This window comes from Eumetopias jubatus, unplaced genomic scaffold, assembly GCF_037043125.1.
Source record: "Eumetopias jubatus isolate StellerSeaLion01/CBP00866 unplaced genomic scaffold, mEumJub1_p1.0 scaffold_6, whole genome shotgun sequence".
Lineage (NCBI taxonomy): Eukaryota > Metazoa > Chordata > Mammalia > Carnivora > Otariidae > Eumetopias > Eumetopias jubatus.
Genome location: NW_028274812.1, coordinates 119,651,097 through 119,675,343, shown reverse-complemented (window position 1 = coordinate 119,675,343; position 24,247 = coordinate 119,651,097). Strand labels below are relative to the sequence as shown.

At 37.9% G+C, this 24,247-nt stretch overlaps 1 protein-coding gene and 1 non-coding gene across 2 annotated transcripts in view; one reads left to right on the top strand and one right to left on the bottom strand.

Moving 5' to 3' along the window:
- The window catches only part of TSBP1 (testis expressed basic protein 1), a 74,258-nt gene that overhangs the window by 37,777 nt on the left and 12,234 nt on the right, over positions 1-24,247 (bottom strand). The window lies entirely within an intron of this gene.
- LOC114222295 (U6 spliceosomal RNA) lies at positions 1,560-1,666 on the top strand. Its single transcript, XR_003611907.2, has one exon. It is a non-coding gene; the product is annotated as a U6 spliceosomal RNA (small nuclear RNA).

Here is a 24,247-nt window from a genome sequence, read left to right as displayed (position 1 = left end):
GCTATTCGCGCTGATCTTCTCTGGGAGGGGCCTGTTGCTGTGGTTCCCAAATGTCTTTGCCGGAGGCGGAATTGCCCCGCCCTTGCCGGTCAGGCTAAGTAATCTGCTCGGGTTTGCTCTCGGGAGCTTTTGTTCCCTGCAAGCTCTCCGTACAGCTTTAGAGGATGAGAGTGAAAATGGCGGTCCCCCAATCTCTGCCCCAGAGGAGCCAAGAACTTGGGACCCCACTCCTCAGTGCACCCCCAGAGAAAAGCAGTCACTCCCATCTCCCCGATCTCCGGCTGCACTCCGTGCTCACCTGGCCTGTGACCGAGTGTTTCTATCTCTGGCTCCCAACCTCGTTGGAGTCTCCAAACCCAGCAGATCCCTGTGGTGCGCTCCTGCGCCGCTCCTCCTGGGGGAGGAAGGGGAGTCTCCCTGGCTCTGCAACTTTTTGGGTCCCTGCTGGAGGAGCAGTGGCCCGAATGTGTCGCCGATCACAGTTTATGGCAACCCTGAGCTGAGAGCCCGCACCTCGGCTCTGTCTCTGCAGCCGGCTTCCCAGCTCCGATTCCTGGGAGCTCTGCCGCACTCAGGCACCCCTGGTCTTTCTGTGACCCCGAGGGTCCCGATACCACAACCCTAAGCGAGGGTTCCACCCGCCACTTAGCCACTGGAGCGACGTCCCTCAGCGGTGCTGGCTTCTAAAAGTTCTGATTTTGTGCTCCGCTGCTCTATCACTTGCCAGAAGTGGCTGCTGGAGGCCCCCTCCCCCACCATCTATCCCCCAAATATTGCCTCTGATTCACTTCTCTGCATGTCCTACCTTTCAGAAAGTGGTCACTTTTCTGTTCAGAGAGTTGTTGGTGTTCTTCTCTTCGATCTCCTGTTGAGTTCATAGTTGTTCAGAATGGTTTGATCCCTATTCAGCTGAATTCCTGAGACCAGACGAAATCCAGTTCTCCTACTCCTCTGCCATCTTGCTCCGCCTTCCTCTAGTATTATTTTGTTTTCTTAGTTTTCCTATATTTTCTTACTCTTTTTCAATTTGTGGCTCTTTTGTAGACTTCTTTTACTTCTGTTTCTCAGCTTTATTTATATTCATTTACTTTTTTTTCTTCTCCTGCCTTGAACTCAATCTCCTGCTTTTAACTTTCTTCCTACTTTTGTTCTTTTTAAATTTCTCTCAATTTTTCTCTTTTAACATGTCTCTTTATTTCTGTCTGTTACTCTTTGTATTGCATTTTCTCTCACTTCCTCTCCCCATAGGACTTTTTGTCCACTATTTTTAATATTATAAGTTCATTGTATTCCTAACTAATAACCTTTTAGAACACTCAAAATAGTAGTGGAAGAACTCACATTAAAAAAGAGTCAGCACAACTTCAGTTCTAACTTCATTGACTATCTTCCTTCCCTTATTTTTTTGAGAAATGGTTTCTGAACCTCAATTTTTTCATCTCTCAGGATGGGTATAATATCTACTTTACCCACCACCATTGAAATGTTGTGTAGGCCCAACAAAATAATGCATTGGAGAGTTAGAAAAACTGTAAGCCATTATAGGAATCATACAAGGAATGTTCACTTCAGCAGCACATATACTAAAATTGGAACAATACAGAGAAAGTTAGCATGACCTGTGTGCAAGGATGACATGCAAATTCATGAAGGAATCACACAAAGAATGACTAGGTACAGATATAGAACTTACATTCATTCTGTTAGGCAAATATGGGAAACCTCAAACATCTTTTTTTTAGGTTTCTAATTTCAAAAATTTCTAATTTTTGTTAGGAATCCTATAAACCAGTGTGTGAAGGTATAATTATTTGCTCTTAGTTTGTAAATATGTAATTATGGACAACTGTATCTTGAACCTAACCATTATTTATAATGTTTCTATGGAAAAATGCAATAGGGTAAGTTGCTAAAAGTTGGTGAAAATAAAACCTAACTGTCTTGGAGAGAACTTTTCAGAGAAACTAAATCGGAAGAAAAAACAGGATTTGCATTATTTTGAACATAATCCCAATAACAAAAATTTATTTTCAGGGAAAGCAAGAAGTTTAGGTGCTGTGTTCTAAAATTTTATTACATGGTGGTTCTAAAAAGCTATATTATAGAACTTAGAAAAGACCACTCCTAGGGGGTTATTTTTTCACTTTGTATTTCAGCTTCATAGTTAATATCTTTTTATTGTGGAACCTGGGTGAATCCAACCTCTAGGAATTCTGAATGGGATAATGAGACAGTGGAAAAACTTGATCCTGGAGTCTATGGGCATGAATCATTTGAAATAAAAATCAACTGACATTCTAAGCATTGTCCGGGACCAAAAGACATTGTAATTGAGAGGTGAATTACCAATGGTTTTTTGAGAGAGCTCTAGAAAAATAAACAAAAGAAAAGAGGAAAGAAATCAATAGTTGCTCTCAGGGTCTGGAGCCCGTATTTCTCATTTGCATGCTTTTCCTGGTAATCTATGCCACTAAACTTGGGCTCAGCTACAGTGGGGTAGCAAGGATGTTGACTTTCTTCATGGATGCTAAGACAATCTAATCCATATAAGGGCCTCCTTATCTAATGGATCCACTGAAAGGCTAAGTAGCAAAAGTACTAAGTAGAGGTCACCCTTTTGGCCCATTTAAACCCCTGTAGAGGATTGGAAAAATCCTTCTCCATTTAAACTTAATTTTCTTCATTTCCCCTATAATTTCACTTCTGTCCATCTCATTCTGTTTTTAAAAGTCCTTTGTGTGATGTGATTGAAAACCTTATGGTTTGTGTTTGGCACTGGAATGTACGTCATTAATGACTTACTGAAATGGTAGGTACAAGACAACAAAAAGGCCAAAAAAATGTGGACCCCCCCAAACCCCTGAAATCCTAACATAGAATCCAAAGAAGAGTCCCTAAGATACTGCAGGAAATTAAAATTCTCTACAGTGGGGAATCAGGCAGTAAACTTACTGATAGGTCCCGTAGCTCCTGTTAAGAAACAGAGAGGGAAAAAGAGAGGAAGAGAGAGAGGGGTGAGGGAGAAAGGGAGATAATCAGTATGCTTCGTCACTGTGAGGAAAAAAACCATTCTTCAACCCTCACTCTAGAGGGAGTGTCATAAGTAGGAACCCTAGGAACATCAAGGGTTGCTTGCATGGCAGTCCTCAGATGGGCTTCGTGTTGTACAATATAGGGGACTTCCAGGAACAGGGGTCTCCCCCTTTTTTTCAGTGATATTTGTAACCTTTAGAGGACTGGGATAGACTCATTCCATACTAATTCATAATGTCTCCTTTAAAAATTTTTTTCTCTCATTCCATTACAGACTTATTGTTATTTGAAAAGTGAACTTCCCTTGCTGAGAGGCCTTATGACTGCTATTAAGAGGGTCCTTTTCTATTTTCTTATGTTAGCCCATGGGCTTTGCAGTCTCTCTACTTTATGCACAGCTTCTTTGGAAACTGTGTAATAGGAATGCTAGAGAGGTTGAGAAACATGGCATCAAGAAAACAGGGCAGATCAGTACTTAAGACCTTGTGGGTGAGAAATTAAAGGAACCAGAGTGGAGAAACAAATTTGATACTTACGAATTGGTGCTGTGAATTGCACTGAAATACGGAGAAGAGGAAAATCAGCAGGTTTGATATTAATAGAATGCTCATGCATCCAATATTCTTTTTAAAGAAACTGAAGCAACTCAACCAGAGGGAGAATTACGAAGGTATATGAATAGATAATTTTAGCAAAGAAGCCCCATAACCCTCCCTCCAGATTAAGTCATTTGGCATTCATCATAAATGAGAAATCTATGGCAGAGGGGGACGTATAAAACTGGGGCTGAAGGTTATCAATCTTTCCTTCACTTTCATCCGTCCTCTCTTTCCCTCTGTGCCTGACCCAACACTCAGTTCTCTCAAAGGATTGACACTCCTAGGGGTAGGTGGGATGTCAGTTATGTTGGCTTTTTTTCATCACCACCTCCTCCTTGTCTTTATCATGCTTATTCTTTTGCCTTCTCCTAGAACCAACTGTTCTTGTAGTGTTTCCCTCTGTTTAGGAAAAGTCACAGTAGTTATTTTAATTATTTTTATTATAAGAGAACTTTTTTCTGGTTTTAAATATTTATTTATATTTCATATTATTTTAAATATGAATGATTTTGCTTTCCCTTGTCTTAAACTCAGTCACAGTTCAGGGTTTTTTTTTCTGATGTCTTGAGCATCAAGAGGTGTCAGTAATTTAAATGGAATCATGCAATCAAGAAGCGTGGGTGAGAAAGCCTGGAAACAGAAAGAGCTTGGGTAACGAGAGGTCCCATAGCTCACAGAAGACCAAAGAGTATCAGAATTAGGAAACAGAAAAGGAACTCACTTATGGGTCCAATGGTTCCAGCTAAAATATGGGAAAAGCAAAACAGACTAATTAGAATGGTTCTTTGGCACAGAAAATACACAGTTTGCACTGAAATTATTTTTGGGAGAACATCATAAATGCAGACACAGGGAACAAAATTTCTACCTCATCAGAAGAGTAAATAAATTTTTTTCTTCATTCCCCACCCTGGAGGACCCCTGTAACTACTGGGATCTGACAGCTGGAGCTGCAGGGATGAAGTGGTCAGGGTTACTTCCCTGATGGGTCACTGTAACTCAGTAGATTCCATAGGCCATTGCCTTTCTTCCACCTGGGCTAATTTGAACTTGTTTAGCCAGAATCTATGGCCTCATCTTCTGAAGGAGGCAGTGGGAATTTCTGTCTCCTGTGGGTAACCTCAGCTCCCTTATTCATTGGAGTAACTTGGCCTGCAATATCTTAGCATGAAAGGGAATAGGAACTCTCAGAAGGCTCAAGACTTTCACAAGTGCAGTTGGCTGGTAAAGGGATTGAGGCACTAGACCCACATGCTTAACAATAACAGCCTCTCCTTTATAAACACCATACACACGGACACCTCTTTCTACCTCTAGGGCTACACGTGCTTTAGTGACACTTCCCCAGTGTTTACTCTTGATTGACTTTGATTATTTTAATTATGTTTCATGTGTATAAATGCTCCAGGAGGAGTAGACACAGCATGTGATTTGTCATGAGCTCTAACCCGCAAATCATTCTTCCTCTTTAGTGTTGGCCCTGCCCCAGGAGCTCAAGCTCTGAGCATCCTCAGCAGTGATGGATAGAAATATATTAAGAAATTAATGAAACCTTGGTGAGTTTCATTTTTCTTGTCATTGACTTTAAGGCTACTCTTGCTGTGGAGAATCTGAAGGGATGGAGGAGCTGGTTAAACTTAGACCAAGTGCACTCAACTTTTTATTTATTTTCTAGCTATAGAGGATTGAAACCCTGTAAGTAATGGTTCTAAGCCACCTGGGGATTTTCTTAAAAATGCAGATTCTGTTTTAGTGGGTTTTAGGTGGAGATTCTTCATTGCTAAGAAATTCCAAGGTGATGCTAATGCAGATCCCTGGACCCACTTTAAGCAGCAGGCCTTTAAGAGACTGGTAAAATCTCAGAGCTTGTATAGGTCACTGTTCCCATTTACCACTTTTTTTTTTCTTTTCTGTATCAACTGTCTCTCACCCATCCCTCATTCCCAGTGCTTCTGCCAGAGATGTTTGTTGTAATGTCATTTAAGATGATATCTGGACACTTCTTCCAGATTTACTCTTTGTTAATAGCAGGGGATCCTCTATCAGTGAGCTGTGACTGGGATTTCTAGCAAGGGAACTTCCTATCTTTTAACACTTTTATTCTTAACACTTTTTCCTTGGCCATTGAATCTCAGGACTTTGAGAAATTTAAAAGTGATAGTACTTCCTCAGAGAGGCTCCCAGCTTATTAAAATAAGAATAGGGAATAAAGAAGGAGAAAATAATTGACAATTTGTGCAGGGGGAAATAAAAACATCCACGAATAGGAGACTCTTACATATTCTAACAGTGTAGTAAATCAAAGCACATGGGAATTAAAGCACAAGAAAGAAACTTACTTATGGGTCCTGCAGTGCCAGCTAAAATACAAACACAAACAAGTAAGTCTGGAGAGAGCATGACTGAAGGATATACATTTCAGGGAGCTTCAGTTCAAGCATTTACTACATTATTACATTTACATGGAAAGCAGTAAGAAGGTAAGTCTTCATTCCCCCCCTTTATTCCTTAGGAGACTCTTAAGATCGTATTTCCTGCAATTATTTTTCTTGTTCTCAATTTTTACTATCTTCCTACAGTCAAATCCTTCTAAAAATTTCTGTTTATTTTAGGTAAACAACACCCAACCACAGGATTTTTCCTTTCACCTATGAATTAATATCATTAGAAGAGTTTCCACTTTGCTAAATAAGAAAATTGTCACGTAGAGGGATCCTGAAATCAGCCTCAATTCCTCACACTGGTAAAGGAAAAGGAGAATAGTAAAATAGTGAGTTGTCTCCTTTCTTCCTCCTTTATGTGCCTACTTAACCCCCACTCCAGCCCCCCCCATAGTAGGCACTTTGTAGAAGATTAAAAAAAAAAACTGAGTTGAAAAGTAGGAGAAACTTACATAAACGTTCTGGAGTTGCTTTGAGGGCTTTTGCATCACCTATGATGAAAAATGACAAGAACTATGAGAGATAAATGTTGTTTAAGCAAAAAAAAAAAGACAAATATAATCTCATCTAGATTTAGACTTTCAGAGAGCAAGAAGTGTAGGCAATCCCATTCCCTCCTCCCCATGTGTGCGGTACAAATAGTCAAATTTTGAGGGTAAAGATCCAAGGCTAGGGGCACCTGGGTGGCTCAGATGGTTAAGTATCCAACTCTTAATTTTGGCTCAGGTCACGTTCTCTGGATCCTGAGATCAAGCCCCATGTTGGGCTGAGTTTGGAGCCTGCTTAAGATTCTCTCTCCTTAAACAGTATGGAGGTTCCTCAAAAAGTTGAAAATAGAGCTACCCTACAACCCAGCAATTGCACTACTGGGTATTTACCCCAAAGATACAAATGTAGTGATCCAAAGGGGTACATGCACCCCAATGTTTATAGCAGCAATGTCCACAATGGCCAAACTATGGAAAGTTTGGAAAGAGCCAAGATGTCCGTTGACATACATACAATGGAATATTATGCAGCCATCAAAAGGAATGAAATCTTGCCATTTGCAATGACGTGGATGGAACTGGAGGGTATTTTGCTAAGGGAAATAAGTCAATCAGAGAAAGACATGTATGATATGATCTCACTGATATGAGGAATTCTTAATCTCAGGAAACAAACTGAGGGTTGCTGGAGTGGTGGGGGGTGGGAGGGATGGGGTGGCTGGGTGATAGACATTGAGGAGGGTATGTGCTATGGTGAGCACTGTGAATTGTGTAAGACTGTTGAATCACAGATCTGTACCTCTGAAACAAATAATACATTATAAGTTAAAAAAAAAAAAAAGAAGAAGATAACAGGAAGGGAAAAATGAAGGGGGGCGGATCGGAGGGAGAGATGAACCATGAGAGACTATGGACCCTGAGAAACAAACTGAGAGTTCTAGAGGGGAGGGGGTGGGGGTTGGGTTAGCCTGGTGATGGGTATTAAAGAGGGCACATACTGAATGGAACACTGGGTGTTATACGCAAACAATGAATCATAGAACACTACATCAAAAACTAATGCTGTAATGTATGGTGATTAACATAACATAATAAAAGTTGATTTCATGGAAAAAAAAAGATTCTCTCTCCTTCTCCCTCTGCCCCTCCCCACTCTCTCCTGCACGTGCTCTCTCTCAAATAAATAAGTAAATAAATATCCAAGACTAGAGAGTCCCAGCTTCACTACTCCCTAGTTATATGACTACATAGGTTACTAAACCTTTGAAACATTACTTTTCTCATCTTTAAAGTGGAAATTATACCTCCTTTCTTAGAGGCATGGCTACAGTGAAAAATCAAGAATAATAACGGTTAGGAAAGCTGATAAGTTCTATCAGAATTGTTTGGAAAGAAATATTCAGTGACTACACAGGAATGAAACTCTTATGCAAAGTAAGAAGTTTTCACTGTGTTTAAGGTCTTCGGCTTTAGTTTACTTTTTTTTCTACTTTCTCTATTTTTTCCTCTTTTTTTAAATTTTATTTTATTATGTTATATTAGTCACCATACTTTTTAAAAATTTTATTTTATTATGACTACTTTTCCCTCTTATATCTTATTGTCATTTGGAAAGTTCTGAATGCTGGTAACAGGGCATTTTCATGAGCACTTCATTGTGTTGTTTTGGTTTGCTGATCTGTGTGATTTCACTCTTTAAGAAAAAAATCTTTTTGTATTCCTTAGTTACCACAGTACCTTAGTTATACCTGTTGATGTTGCAGTGAGATTGGCAGGAGTGTGAGAACCATTGCTTCTTCCTTGAGAGTAACCAATCTTATTTTAAGATGTCAAGACCTCTCTACTGAAACAAGTGTATTTATGAGATGAATTCATTTTCCCATGGAATTTCAAAGGTTTTGTGTGTGTGTGTGAAATTATGGTTTGAAGTTTTAGAACCTACTTTGGACTTCCGTTTTCCTATTCTGGAGATTTTCACTGAAATCCTTCCTCCCTATTGCTTTCCTCCCCACTCTTTCTTCTTTTACCTGTTCAAATCTTTTTACCTTACATAGTTTTATTTCTCTGTTGAACATTCTTTAAGTGCTGAAGTATTATTTTAAAAAATTATATTTAGTAAAAAAGCTTTTAGTGAGTTGAAAAATTTACAACTTATTTCTCTTAAAATAATTATAGTTTTTACTTATATATTTATGACTTGATTTTTGTTTGCTAGTTTGTTGTGTTTGGGGGGAAATAGTAGATTTTCACAGAAATGATAAGATCTCAGCACTTGGGAAGAGATACTGCCTTTTCTATGTGCTATAGACTAAGGTAACATACTGCCATTCCCACTACCAAATAAAGATAATTTATAAAAGACAGCTCCCATATATTTAAGATTTCATAATATTGACTCATATCAGGAATGATGAATATATTTGAGTTAATGGGCTAATTCTGATCAATTAGTAGCAACTCCCTGGACAAGAGAAAAATTTTAGATTGTATGTGGGCTGAGCAGGAAAGAACTATAATCACCTACTGGTATCTGCCACAGGCAAAGGTATAAGCAGAGGTGGAACATATATATTTTTGGAAATTTTTGAACTGAGAGTTTTGTGGCCTTGCCCAGTTGAAGACAAATAAGCATGATAGCAAAAGGTTTCCACTTTCAAAGTGAAGCAGTTAAAAAGCTTAATTATAAGACTTGAGTATCCTGCCAAAATACTAAGTATTATGTATGTTTCGGTTAAGGACACAGCCTCTGCGGATAGTCTGCCTAATGAAAATACTAGAATTATTTCTCTTAGAGAGTGCCAAATTTTCCACGCTAAACAGAGATACTGGTTGACTTTGTGGGGGTCAAAAGCTCAACTGCTTCAGTAAGTCTCATGAATTGTGAATCTGTCAGTTTTAGGGGATAGTGGAGAATTTGGGCATTTGAAAAGTGCATACTCTATCTAGAAGCATTCACATTCAAAATTTAAAATAATGCGATGCTGGTCAACCAGAACACATGTACAGGTGGCACTGGGCTACTGGTTTGCCAATTTGGGAGCTCTACTTTGGAAAGGGAAAGTGTTTAAGTGAGTACCTTGCACATTTCAACAACAGTACGGTGTGAGATCCACATCACCACAGGCTGTGGCCTGAGTTGAGATAAACCAAATGAATTCCCTTTTTTCGTTAATTTAATCATAGGTATTGGTTGGGTCACATTTAATTAAAACCCGTAATTCACAAACTTGTTCAGGTTGTGAAGCACCTGGAAGTTGTGATACTTTTTAGAGAAAATCAGGCAATCATGATCTTTGAGCAAGAAGTAATTTTACTCGTTGTGTGCCCAAAAATATAATATTCAATATGAAAAATTTTATCAGAAGCACATAGCTCAGAAGAAAAAAATTTGTCAACCAGAATTATCTCTTTCTAAATTTTAAAATTTTTTTGTGTCATTTTCCCTAATTTGTTACTTTTCTGCCCCTCATTCCTCTCCCATTCTTCCCTTTTAGAAAATGCATTCATTCTGCTTTGGAAATAAATGGAAATCAGTTCCAGGAGACTGATTTAAGCCTTATCACCTCATTTTTTCTTCTTTCTCCATTCATGTCTTCTATATTCCCTCACTTTTCTGTTCTTTTCTGTTAATTTTTCAACTGGTAGTTGAAATTATAAAAGCTTAATGAGAAATTAAATAACTTGCCTATGTTCAAAGAACCAGTAAATAGGGAGTTGGCATACAACTCCAGGCAGCCTGGCTCCAGAGCCTGCATCTGTAACAGACTCCCTGTACATTTATAATACATTAATTAATAAAAAAAACTTATTTTTAAAGTGGTTTTTAATAGTTCTTATTATACCACTCTCAGTTCATGGAGAAATAATGCATATTTTCTATAATGGGGTAAACAATAGCTTATTCCCAAGTCCACGGCCAAAGTAAACAGCATTTTGTGGGGGTTGGGGAGTCATGTAGTTAGAAAGGGACACAGAGTCCAGGGAGGACCTGTTGGGATGGAAGAAAATCAAATCTGCTCTATAAGGAGAGGGAGTTAATGGAAGAGAAAAATACAAAGATATAAAAGAGAGAAGCTATGACAGCTGAAGAGAAGGTGGGGCTGGGAGATGAGGTCCCATGACAAGACATGACAAGAGTGCAGGAATTTGCTTAAAAGCAAGAAGGGGAGTGTCATTGTCTTAGGGGAAAGTTGAGGCAGGTGAACATGGTGTAGGTACAACAACTAATGAAGGAGAAGGTGGAGAATGATGAGCCTCCAGCACTCTCACTCTGACATAGCATATCTCCCCAGATAAGACAGGGAGACGTCCTCTGCCTAGTGTGGGAGCCTTACAACACCAGATTTTGAAAGGAGAAGAAAAACTTACTCATGGATCCTTGCAGTAATGCTAAAGAACAATAACAAATATTCAAATCGGTTTAGAGTTAATGGTTTAAATAATCCACCCATTTCCCAGGGGGTCTTTCCAGAAACTGTACCCTCCATTCCCCAGTAGGCAGATGGGTTACCACACTTGCATCTCGAATCATCCCCCCATTTGGACACTATCCAGGAGTGAAATTCTCAGGACAGTCTCCAGGTTTACTGTATTTTCAATATTCTGATTTCATTCAACATCTTTCCTTTCCCCTATTTTCTACTCCTCCTTCTTTCTTTTCCTTTTCTCAGTTTGGAGAATCTCCTCTTCATAAAGTAATAGCTTCAAGAACCAAAGAAAGGCAATCTTAGAAAGGTTCCAATTTTATAAAAAAAAAAGACTGAGATGGAGAGAGGGGAAGGTCTGTGCCTGAGTATGCTAAAAAATATATGCAGTTTTCGCCTCCAATTTTTCTGACTCAAAGTTCAGTGCATTTTCCTCTGTACTGCATACAGTTTTCTCTTTCTGTTCTTTCTGGAATAGTCCTTTAAAAAGTAAATTAACTTCTTTCCTATATATTGACTTTCTCTTTTTTTGTTGTCCTTTTTATTAATCTCTGGAGTGTTCCTCTTATAAAATTACCTAAATAATAGGGAAGGTTTGTGGAAATTTTAATATTAAATCATGACAGTATTAGTAATATGTAAACTACTATAGAATGAACCCCACTATATTCAGTGGAAGAAGGCTGAGCATTTGTCTTATTTGCCTTATGTTGAGGTTAAATTCCTGTGTGAAATTTGATCTTAGATCATTTCCTTCAGCTATTTGGAACCTTATTTAACCAGTCTCTAAAAAGACAGGATTTAACAATGCTCTGTTCAGCTTAACTTTTAATGATTCATTTAGTCTAAATCCACAAACTGAAGTCCTGTATTCCTGGGCCTTTTAGCCTTAGCTAATAAAATCTAGGATAATGGGAAGCAAAAAGACTGACATTCTAAATTTAGGGCCTGCCCAGGAAAGGGCAGACAGGCAGAACAAGGCGCCTAGATACAAAGGATTCATGGCAGAGAAACAACCAGAACATGCTCAATTCCCTTGTAAACTGTGCTAAATGGACACACAGATAAATTCATGAGGTCAACTGTTTAAAGGCACCAGAGTTAATCCCATTTGAAGAGATGCTTCAGGAAGAAGCTCTCCACTCCCTTCCCCTGTGATTTAGTCACAGATGGTGGAAAGATATTGTGCTTTGGTGCTGTGACAGAGGCCCAGAAAGACATGGAGGACTGGTGATGAACAGGGAGGCCATTTACGTCTTCTTTGTAAAGGTTGAATCTCTTAAGGGAACGTGGAAGACGTAAGTCTTTGTTAAACTTTCTTTAGTTGTCCTATGTACTCCTTTTTACCTCTTGCTTACTCACATGTCTCTTTCCTGAATTGAGAAATAGAAAAGAGACTTAAATACTCTTTCTGGAGTTGACACTGAGGAATAATAGCAAAAATCCACAGGAGTCTGGATTAATGGCCTAAAAAGCATATGATTCTCATGGAACTCTTTTTAGAAAGGGGGTCCTCATTAGTCTTCATGAAGTACAGTGGGTGATCAGATACTAGAATGCTTGGATTTGAATCCTAGTTCCTCTACTTACTAGCTGTGTGGCCTTGCATAAGTTATTTAATTTTTTGTGCCTAAAAATTACTCATTTTAAACACAAGATTTATAATAATATCTACTTCATAGGATTGCTATGAAGATATAACACATATACTCCATACATATTATTATAATATTGTTTCAAATTGCAGTCCTTATCTATGTATACCTATATATACCTGTGTGGGACAGATGGACCATATCTTCCACTGCCTCAGGCACTGTGCTGGTTTAAGATTTTCAAAGAAATAATAGAATCAAGCCCTTTGTTCTCCTGGTTTGAGAGCCCTTCCCCAAGTTACCATAGTCCACTGAGATGTCTCTGAGAATGACCTCTCAAGAGGGCCTCATTCATCCTCTAGGACCACACAGTATATTGAACTTTGGGGTGAATGGCTTCATGAATCTTTCAGCTAAATACTATATATAATAACTAATTACTCACCTTCCTCTGAGATCAAGCCCAATATGTGTCACATATCCATTTACCTTATTCACCATCAGAAGATAATTCTCATCTTAAGGAGCATATTATCATAATGATTAGTATAACTCCTAATCTGATTTTCTTTCTTACTCTCTAAAATCCCAGCACACCATGCTGTCCGGAACTCATATCAGCAGATTCCCCTCTATTTTTAACTCTCCAAATGTTTTCGTTATTTTGTATTGACAAGCCCAATTGTCCTTTAAAGTACTATGTCTCTTGCAGCCCTCTGAGCAATGACTATCTTTTGATTCCATGCTCATGTACCACAGAGCCTGGAAATATTGCAGGAGAAATTAAAGATCTGTGTTGCTTACTGAGCATATGTCAGCCTGAAGATATTTTACTTTGTTCCTGTAGTAAATTATCCTTTCTGTGACTTAATTGGATGAAAACAAAACTAAACTAAATAAAATCTGTTTTGATTATAACAGTAATAAAATATGGAGCTTGATAGTTTTCTAAGGTCATTATATGTAAGATATATATGTAATATGTCATTATGTAAGATATATAGATCTTACATATATATCTTACATATACATATTATGTATCTATGTAATAAAACAGCCTTATTCATCAGATGCAGTTATGTCAGTATCGGACTAGCAAAATAATTTTGAGATTTAGATTAATTCACATTTTTTGCATTGTTAAATTACATATTAAAATGGATGTAATATTTTTTACATATGCATAATGTCCTACATTTCCTGAAACTTTTTATTTCAGGAAGACACTTTAAATTGAAAAATTAAATATAAATATTTTTAATGGTGTCCTGGGGATAGCTGGACAAACACAAGATTTAGTCAAAAGCTCAGTGTGTAGAAACTCAGTTTTACCTTCTATGAACTATGTGCCTTTGGGTAAGTTATATAATATCCTTAAGTTCACTTTTCTTATCTACAATACCTGTAAATATGGACTCAACAAACATGGTTTGTTTAAACTACAACTCTCCCCTTTACTCTCATTCCCTGCCCTTTTCACAACCTTCTTCCTGCTTCTGAGTGAAAGAAGATATTTTGTTTTGCTGAAACCATCATAGCCAACTAAAACCACTTGAATCGTCTCTTTCTTCATAATCAGTGGACTTTTCATTTTTCAAAGCTCTCATTAACTTCAGATAAATGCTCTATTATAGAGAAGGAAGAAAAGATGAGGGATGAGGCTAGGCAGAGTTAGGGCATGAGCTCCAGGTCTGTGATACAGAGGGAATTAGAATTGAGAAAGAGAAAAGGAACTTACCCTTTTGTTCTCCTAAAAAGAAACACAAAAAAGTTTATGTGGTTGTCTGGCATCTTTTTATTGCTGTTTTTCATTTTGGGGAGTATCAGAACAGGGAACCCCTGCGAGCACCAACCCCTGAGTGTCAGTCGTGGCTCAGGGAGATAAGGGATTAGACATCTCCTCCATTGTTGCCATTCAAACCTGGGGACACCTTGAATTGAATTGGAGAAAAGTAAAGGAACTTACCAATACTTGATCGAGACAGTGCTAAAAGAAAAGAAACAAGAATGAGATCTGTGTGTTTCAGGGAGAATCTAAGACTACATAGATTACATATGAGGAAAAGGTTGTGGGAAAGAGGGCAACAATGGGTCACATCCCATTTTCTGTTATCAGGTGCAATGCAGTGTCGTGGGCAGATGGATATCCATTTACGGATTGTTTTGGGGGCTTTTGTATATTTCCTTAGCAATACTCTTATGGTAGGGTAGGACTACAACACCTATGTAGCCTATCTTTTAAGTTCTCTTAGTAAGAGAATAACAATGCTTGTGAGGATTGCTAGTTTCTTAGTCCACGGAAACTTTTCTGCCTCTGTGACTTTCTTCTTTTTGATCCTGCTGCTTTTGTTTTTTCTGTTTTCCTTCTCTACCTATCTTCCTCCTCCTCCTCTTCTCTCTCATTTTTCTTTCTCTTTTTTCCTTTTTGTTTAAAGATCTTTTGCACCAAACTATTACTACATAACAGCTTCAATAGGGGGTTTATACTTCTCAAAAATCATTTGTGTCCTATGGGGAAGTTCAATAACAAGAAAACAAAATCAGGATGTCCCTAGATATTAAAAGATAAAGAGTCAAGGCAGGAAAAAGGGACTTGTTGTCAAGATGGATATTTCATCCTCTCCTCTAATCACTTGGAAAAGTTGGGCATGATAATTTTTAAAGTTTTAAACCATAAAGTTGAACTTGAAAACTAGAAAGAGAAGTCTCCAAGGGCCATATATCAAGAGGGAGCCCATAATTTTGATAGCAAGTGAGAAGATTCATCACCCATATATCTTAATGGGAGGTTGGCTTTTCAGCACATGATCAGGAGTAAAAATTAAGGCCACAGACCTCATGCTGTGGAAGAACTTGGGACTAGTCATTGTGTATATCTAAGGCTCACAAAACCACTATCTGTGAAAAGGGCACCATTAATTCATATCTGTTTGTCAGGGTTTGCCAAGAAGTGATCTATTTGCAGCAGGCTATAGCTGGAGATTGAGCCTCCAGCAATGGTAGAACTCTCAGTATAAGCCAAGTTCAGGTATAGGACCCACATTTGAACCACTCATATAAGGGAGAAACTATGAGTGCAGAAATGGTTATAAAAACTGCCTTAGGAAATCTATGTACTAAAGGATTATTGCACAATAGGGAGTTTATGAGGAACTCAAACAAATGATAACTAATAAACTCACAGACTAACATTAAAATACATTTGAGGAAATCTACTGCTGTGACAGACGCCACAACAAATGGGACTACCTATATAAGAAGAGTAATTCAAAAGGAATTTTCAAACAAGTGTGTTTCATATATTCAAAGATATGAAAGATGGAATAGAATCTACAAAGCAAAAGCAGAATTAATCAGGAGCAACTATATCTGACAAAGAACAAAATGAAATAGCAGATATAGAAAACAGCATCATTAAATTATAAAAATTATTGGGGGGTAAACAAAGAGAATAGATGCAACTGAAGAAAGAATTAATGAATGGTAAATCTGAAGGAAATTATCCAGGACCCAGTATCAAGAAATAAGGATCTAGTGTGACCGAGATTGCCTTGCTATTCACCAAAGTAATTTCCTTTTTCTCCAAGGCACATATGTGATAGAAGAATGTCGCCCTGAGATGTCCATGTCCATTAGGTCCTGGAACCTGAATATGTTAGGCTACGTGAGGGAAGGGATTTAAGGTTTAGGTGGAATTAAGGTTGTTAACCAGCTGACCTTAAATAGAAATATTATCCTGGATTAGGTGCGTGGGCTCAATGGAATCATAAGTGTCCTTAAAGATGGAAGCAGGAGATTGAAAGGAGTCACAGAAAAAGGTGTGACAATGGAAGAAGGCCAAAGTGATGTGTGGCGGGGCTTAGTCAAGTTTTGCTAGTTTTGAAGATGGAAGATGGGAGAACATGAGCCAAGGAATATCTAGAAACTGAAAAAGCAAAGAAACAGGTTTGCTCCCAGAACTTCCAGAAGGAATGCTGCCCTGCTGCCACCCTGATTTTAGCCCAGTGAGACATGTGTCAGATTTCTGACTTATAGAACTAAGATAATAAATTTGTAATGTTTTAAGCCATTAAGTTTGTAGTGGTTTGTTACAGTGGCAATAGAAAACTAATACAATATGGTTTGATTATTTCCCCCAGATTCCCTTTCAGTTAGATGGGGCTATATAATTGAGTTCTAGCCAGCCTAATGTTGTTGAAAGAGATATGTGAAATAATACCCAGGTTTCCCCATAATAGCCCCATTCATGGTCTCCAAGCTTCTCCTGCACTCACTTAAGGCAGATGTGATGAACTCAGAAGCCATTAGTTGAAGATGGTGGAAACATAGGATAAGACAAACTTGCTTGCTGAAGTCATTGCTGAGAGGAGAGCCAATTACCAATCAGGCATCCCTATTTTACATAATAGAATTTTATGAATAGAACCACTGAGATTTTAAGATTTATCTATTACAGGATCACAGACTAACATAATTAATAAAGATGAGATAGACAAAAGAGAAATTATGAGACCTGAAAGAGGAGAGGGGAATCTTTACATATATTTGATAGCAATCTTAAGAGAGACTATAGTTTGTTAGATAGATGATAGATAGATGATAGATGATAGATAGATAGATAGATAGATAGATAGATAGACACATAAGTATAAACATGGGATATATTCATAGCAGTTAATGTCAAGAATTTTCTATAAATAAAGAGAGATAGGAGTCCACAGAATGGAAAATCTTGAGTCTTGAGCAAGATAAATGAAGTTAATCTCACACCCAGAGACATCATAATTAAAATGAAGAATACAAGGATAAAGAGAAAATCTTAAAACCATATTTGCTTAGGAACCATCAAACTAGTAGTAAATCACAATAAGAAACGTCAGAAGAAAATGAAATCAATCTGCAAAGTCTTGAGAGGAAAAAAATGTTAATTATATACTCAGCTAAACTCTCATTTAAGGCTGAGGGTGAAGTAAAGCTATTTTCAGTCATAAAGGCTTAGAGAAATGTTCACATATATATGGATATTGGGCCTTAAAAGCAACTAAAGGATTGTACTTGGGTAAGAATTAAAAGAGAAGAAGACACGGGATATGTCAAATAATTATAAACAGAGAAAATGGTCACATATTTTTACAAATCAATTGGATATAAAGAAGTAAACAATTATTTTGTTTTTAAAAATCATATTATAAAACAACACGGAAGATGTTGAAAGAGTAGATAGTCAAAAGAGGTTATTGTCTAGTCTGAGAGTAAGAAAAAAATACTAATTAGTTTTTTTTTTTAGAAAAGTCAAGCAGTATGGATGTTATAAATCTAAGAATGAATAAAATAAAAGCTACCAAAACAGGTAAAGCAAAACAAAAGGAACAAGAAAATCTAACAATCCAATAGAAAGTAAGAAAGAAGATTTAATAAATAAAAGAATAAAACATGGTAAATAGAAAACACAATAAAATTGGCAGAACTTAGGTAAAATATATCAGCAATATATAATAAATGTAAAATGGACTAAATTTATCTGAGACAAATTTTTAATTGTTAATGTGAACAGAGTCAAGCAATATGCTATTTTAAAAAGATAAAAATGAGAGAAAACAAGCTGTAAGTTTGATAATAAAAGGATAAATAAATAATAGAGAAATACATATTATAACAAAGGTTTTGGAGCAATACTAGTATCAGATAATGTAAAATTTATCCAAAATCCATGAGTCTATGGATGGACATGGTATCATTGTAAAAAAACAAAATTTAAAAAAGGAACAATTACAACTTGTATGTATCTAACAAAAATCAAAATATGCAAAAGAAAAATTGGAAGTATTAAAAAGAAAAATGACATCAAAAGGAGACAATTATATTTGGAGACTTAAACATATCTGTGTGAAGCTAGTATGTCATGCAAAAGAATAACAATAGAGAATATTTGAATAATAAAGTTAATAAGCTTGGGCTGGTAGTACATCTGTGGGTAAAATCTTGAACTCAACCGATAAAAAATATTCTTTGTAAGTTTACTTACAAAGCATCAAAAGTCTCAACACATTTCAAAGAATCTAAATCACACACATTGGACTTGTAAATCATAAGACAATTTATGATCAACAATAAAAATAACAAATGAACTTAGAATGAACTTAAATATTTACATTAGAAAATAAGAAAGTCTGGAGAAGCCATTTTGGCGGGAGCAAGATGGTGGAGGAGTAGGAGACCTGGAAGGAATTCGTCTGGTCTCAGGAATTCAGCTGGTTAGGGATCAAACCATTCTGAACACCTACAAACTCAACAGGAGATCGAAGAAAAGAACAGCAACAACTCTCTGAACAGAAAGCGACCACTTTCTGGAAGGTAGGACATGCAGAGAAGTGAATCCAAGGCGATATTCGGAGGATAGACGGCGGGGGAGGGGTCCTCTGTCGGCTGCTTCTGGCAAGTGATAGAGCCCCGGAGCACAAAATCGGAACTTTTAGAAGTCTGCTCTGCTGAGGGATGTCGCTCTAGTGGCTAAGCAGGGGGTGGAACCCTTGTGGGACAGTGTGGTCTCAGGACCCTCCAGGTCACAGAAAGACTGGGGGTGCCTGAGTGCGGCAGAGCTCCTGGGTATCGGAGCGGGGAAGCTGGCTGCAGAGATGGAGCCGAGGGGTGGGCTCTCAGCTTGGGGTTGCCATAAACTGTGATCCACAGCACAGTTGGGCCACTTCTCCTCCAGCAGCGACCCAACAAGCGGCAGATCCGGGGAGACTCCCCTTACTCTCCTGGGAGGAGCAGCATGGGAGCACACCATAGGGATCTGCTGGGTTTGGAGACTCCACACCAAGTTGGGCGCCAGAGATAGAAATGCTTGGTCATGGGCCCGGTGAGCACGGAGTGGGGCCGGAGACCAGGGAGATGGGAGTGACTGACTGCTTTTCTCTGGGGGCTTACTGTGGAGCAGGGCCCTGAGTTCTCGGCTCCTCCGGGGTGGAGATTGGGAGGCCACCATTTTCACTCTTGTCCTCCAAAGCTGTACCAAAAGCTTACAGGGAACAAAGGCTCCTGAGAGCAAACCCAAGCAGATTACTTAACCTGGACCCAGCAAGGGTGGGCAATTCAGCCTCCGGCAAAGACATTTGGGAACCACAGCAACAGGCCCCTCCCCCAGAAGATCAGCAAGAACAGCCTGCCAAGAGCAAGTTTACCGATCAATGAGAATGGCAGAACTCCAGCGCTAGGGGAATGCTGCACATAGAATCCATGGTTTTTTTTACCATGATTCATTAGTCTTTCAAAGTTAATTTTTTTAACTGTCTTTTTTTTTGAATTTTTCTTTTTCCCTTTTTCAACCAACATCTTATCAATCCCTTTTTTAAAAAACATTTTTATTTTTCATTTTTAGAGTCATATTCTATCCCTTCACAGTAGTTACCCACATTTCTGGCATATATATATAAGTTGTTCTCTCTTTAAAATTTCGAGATACAGTTTCTTCTAACAGATCAAAATATACCCTAAATCTCTAGTGTATGGCTTTGTTCTAGCCTCCTACCTGATCACATTCTCTCCCTTTTTATTTCTTTTTTTTTTTATAAATCCTCTTCTTTCTTTTTTCAACCAACTTCTTAACTTATCAATTCCTTTTGTAAAATTTTCTATAATTTCATCTTTACAGTCATAGTCCATCCCCTCATCAAATCAACCCTTATTTTTATACATATATAAGTTTTTCTTTCTTTAAAATTTTGGGAGGCACTTTCTTCTAATGGACCAAAATACACCCAAAATCTAGTGTGTGGCACTGATCTATACACCAGCCTGATCATATTTGATCATATTCTTTTTCTTTTTGTTTTTATCTTTTTTTTCTTTCTTTTTCTTTTTCTGTTTTCTTTCTTTCCCTTTCTTTTACCCCGGTTTCAGGTCTTGTCTGATTTGTTTAGATTATATTTTCTGGGGACGCTGTTACCCTGTTAGCATTTTTTTCTCTCATTCATCTATTCTCCTCTGGACAAAATGACAAGACGGAAAAAAACACCTCAACAAAAAGAACAAGAGGAAGTACCAACTGCCAGGGACCTACTCAATACAGACATTAGTATGATGTCAGACCTAGAGTTCAGAATGACGATTTTAAAGATACTAGCTGGGCATGAAAAAAGAATGGAGTTGTTAGAGAAACCTTTCTGGAGAAATAAAAACTAAAATCTAACCAAGTCAAAATCAAAAAGGCTATAAATGAGGTGCAATCAAAAATGGGGGCACTAACTGCTAGGATAAATGAGGCAGAAGAGAGAATCAGTGATATAGAAGACCAAATGATGGAATATAAAGAAGCTGAGAAAAAGAGAGATAAATAACTACTGGATCACTAGGGAAGAATTTGAGAGATAAGCGATATGATAAGACGAAACAACATTTGAATAATTGGGATCCCAGAAGACAAGGAAAGAGAGAGAAGGGCAGAGGGTATACTGGAGCAAATTATAGCAGAGAACTTCCCTAGTTTGGTAAAGGAAACAGGCATCAAAATCCAGGAGGCACAGAGAACCCCTCGCAAAATCAATAAAAATAGTTCATCACGTCAACATCTAATAGTAAAACTTACGAGTCTGAGAGACAAAGAGAAAATCCTGAAAGCAGCTTGGGAGAGAGATATGTAACCTACAATGGTAGAAACATTAGATTGGCAACAGACCTATCCACAGAAGGAGACCTGGCAGGCCAGAAAGGACTGGCATGATATCTTCAGAACACTAAACGAGAAAAATATGCAGCCAAGAATACTATATCGAGCTAGGCTCTCATTGAAAATAGAAGGAGAGATAAAAAGCTTCCAGGACAAACAAAAACTAAACGAATTTGCAAACACGAAACCAGCCCTCCAAGAAATATTGAAAGGGGTCCTCTAAGCAAAGAGAGAGCCTAAAAGTAACATAGACCAGAAAGGAACACAGAGAATACACAGTAACAGTCACCTTACAGACAATAAAATGGCACTAAATTCATGTCTTTCAATAGTTACCCTGAATATAAATGGGCTAAATGCCCCAATCAAAAGACACAGGCTATCAAATTGGATTAAAAAACAAGACCCATCAATATGCTGTCTGCAAGAGACTCATTTTAGAACCAAAGACACCCCCACATTGAAAGTGAGGGGGTGGAAAACGATATACCATGCTAATGGACACCAAAAGAAAGCTGGGGTAGCAATCCTTCAATCAGACAAATCAGATTTTAAACAAAGAGTGTAATAAGAGATGAGGAAGGACACTATATCCTACTTAAAGGATCTATCCAACAAGAAGATCTAACAATTGTAAATATCTATGCCCCGAACATGGGAGCAGCCAATTATATGAGGCAATTAATAACAAAAGCAAAGAAACATATTGACAACAATACAATAATAGTGGGGGACTTTAACACCCCGCACACTGAAATGGACAGATCATCTAAGCAAAAGATCAACAAGGAAATAAAGACTTTAAATGAAACACTGGACCAAATGGACTTCACAGACATATTCAGAACATTCCAATCCAAAACAATGGAATACACATCTTCTCTATTGTCCATGGAACATTCTCCAGAATAGATCACATCCTAGGTCACAAATCACATCTCAACCAGTACGAAATGATTAGGATTATTCCCTGCATACTTTCTTACCACAATGCTTTGAAAGTACAACTCAATCACAAGAGAAAAATCAGAAAGAACTCAAATACATAGAAGCTAAAGAGCATCCTATTAAAGAATGAATGGGTCAACCAGGAAATTAAAGAAGAATTTTAAAAATTCATGGAAACCAATGAAAATGAAAACACAACTGTTCAAAATCTTTGGGATACAGCAAAGGCAGACCTGAGAGGAATGTATTTGGCAATACAAGCCTTTCTCAAGAAACAAGAAAGGTATAAAATACACAACCTAACCCTACACCTAAAGGAGCTAGAGAAAAAACAGCAAATAAAGCCTAAACCCAGCAGGAGAAGAGAAATCATAAAGATCAGAGCAGAAATCAATGAAATAGACACCAAAAGAACAGTAGAACAGATCAACGAAACTAGGAGCTGGTTCTTTGAAAGAATTAACAAGATTGATAAACCCCTGGCCAGACTTATCCAAAAGAAAAGAGAAATGACCCAGATCAACAAAATCATGAATGAAAGAGGAGAGATCATAACCAACACCAAAGAAATACAAACAATTATAAGAACCTATTATAAGCAACTCTATGCCAGCAAATTTGATAACCTGGAAGAAATGGATGCATTCCTAGAGATGTATCAATTACCAAAACTGAACCAGGAAGAAATAGAAAACCTGAACACACCTACAACCATTGAGGAAATTGAAGCAGTCATCAAAAATCTCCCAAGAAACAAGAGCCCAGGGCCAGATGGCTTACCAAGGGAATTCTACCAAACTTTAAAGAAGAATTAATACCTATTCTCCTGAAACTGTTCCAAAAAATAAAAATGGAAGGAAAACTTCCAAACTCATTTTATGAGGCCACCATTACCTTGATCCCCAAACCAGACAAAGGCCCCATAGAAGAGGAGGATTACAGACCAATCTTCTTGAAGAACATGGATGCAAAAACTCTCACAAAAATACTAGCCAATAGGATCCACCAGTGCATTAAAAGGATTTTTCACACGACCAAGTGTGAAAACCCTGGGCTGCAAGGTTGGTTCAACATCTGCATCCATCAATGTGATACAATACATTAACAAAAGAAAGAACAAGAATCATATGATCCTCTCAATAGATGCAGAAAAAGCATTTGACAAAGTACAGCATCCTTTCTTGATCAAAACTCTTCAGAATATAGGAATAGAGGGTACATACCTCAATATCAGAAAAGCCATTGATGAAAAACCTACAGCGAATATCATTCTCAATGGGGAAAAGCAGAGAGCTTTCCCCCGAAGGTCAGGAACGCGGCAGGGATGTCCACTATCACCACTGCTATTCAACATAGTATTAGAAGTCCTAGCCATAGCAATCAGACAACAACAACAACAAAAGGCATCCAAATTTAAAGAAGAAGTCAAACTCTTACTGTTTGCAGATGATATGATACTTTATGTGGAACACCCAAAAGTCTCCACCCCAAAACTGCCAGAACTCATACAGGAATTCAGTAAAGTGGCAGGATATAAAATCAGTGCAAAGAAATCAGTGGTATTCCTATACACCAACAACAAGACAGAAGAAAGAGAAATTAAGGAGTCGATCCCATTTACAATTGCACCCAAACCATAAGATACCTAGGAATAAATCTAACCAAAGAGGCAAAGGATCTGTACTCAGGAAACTATAAAATACTCATGAAAGAAAGTGAGGAAGACACAAAGAAATGCAAAAACTTTTCATGCTCATGGATTGGAAGAACAAATATTGTGAAATATCAATGCTACCTAGAGCAATCTACACATTCAATGCAATCCCCATCAAAATACCATCTACCTTTTACAAAGAAATGGAACAAAGAATCCTAAAATTTGTATGGAACCAGAAGAGACCCTGAATAGCCAGAGGAATCTTGAAAAAGAAAACAAAGCTGGCGGCATCACAATTCCGGACTTCCAGCTCTATTACAAAGCTGTCATCATCAAGACAGTATGGTACTGGCACAAAAACAGACACATAGATCAATGGAACAGAATCGAGAGC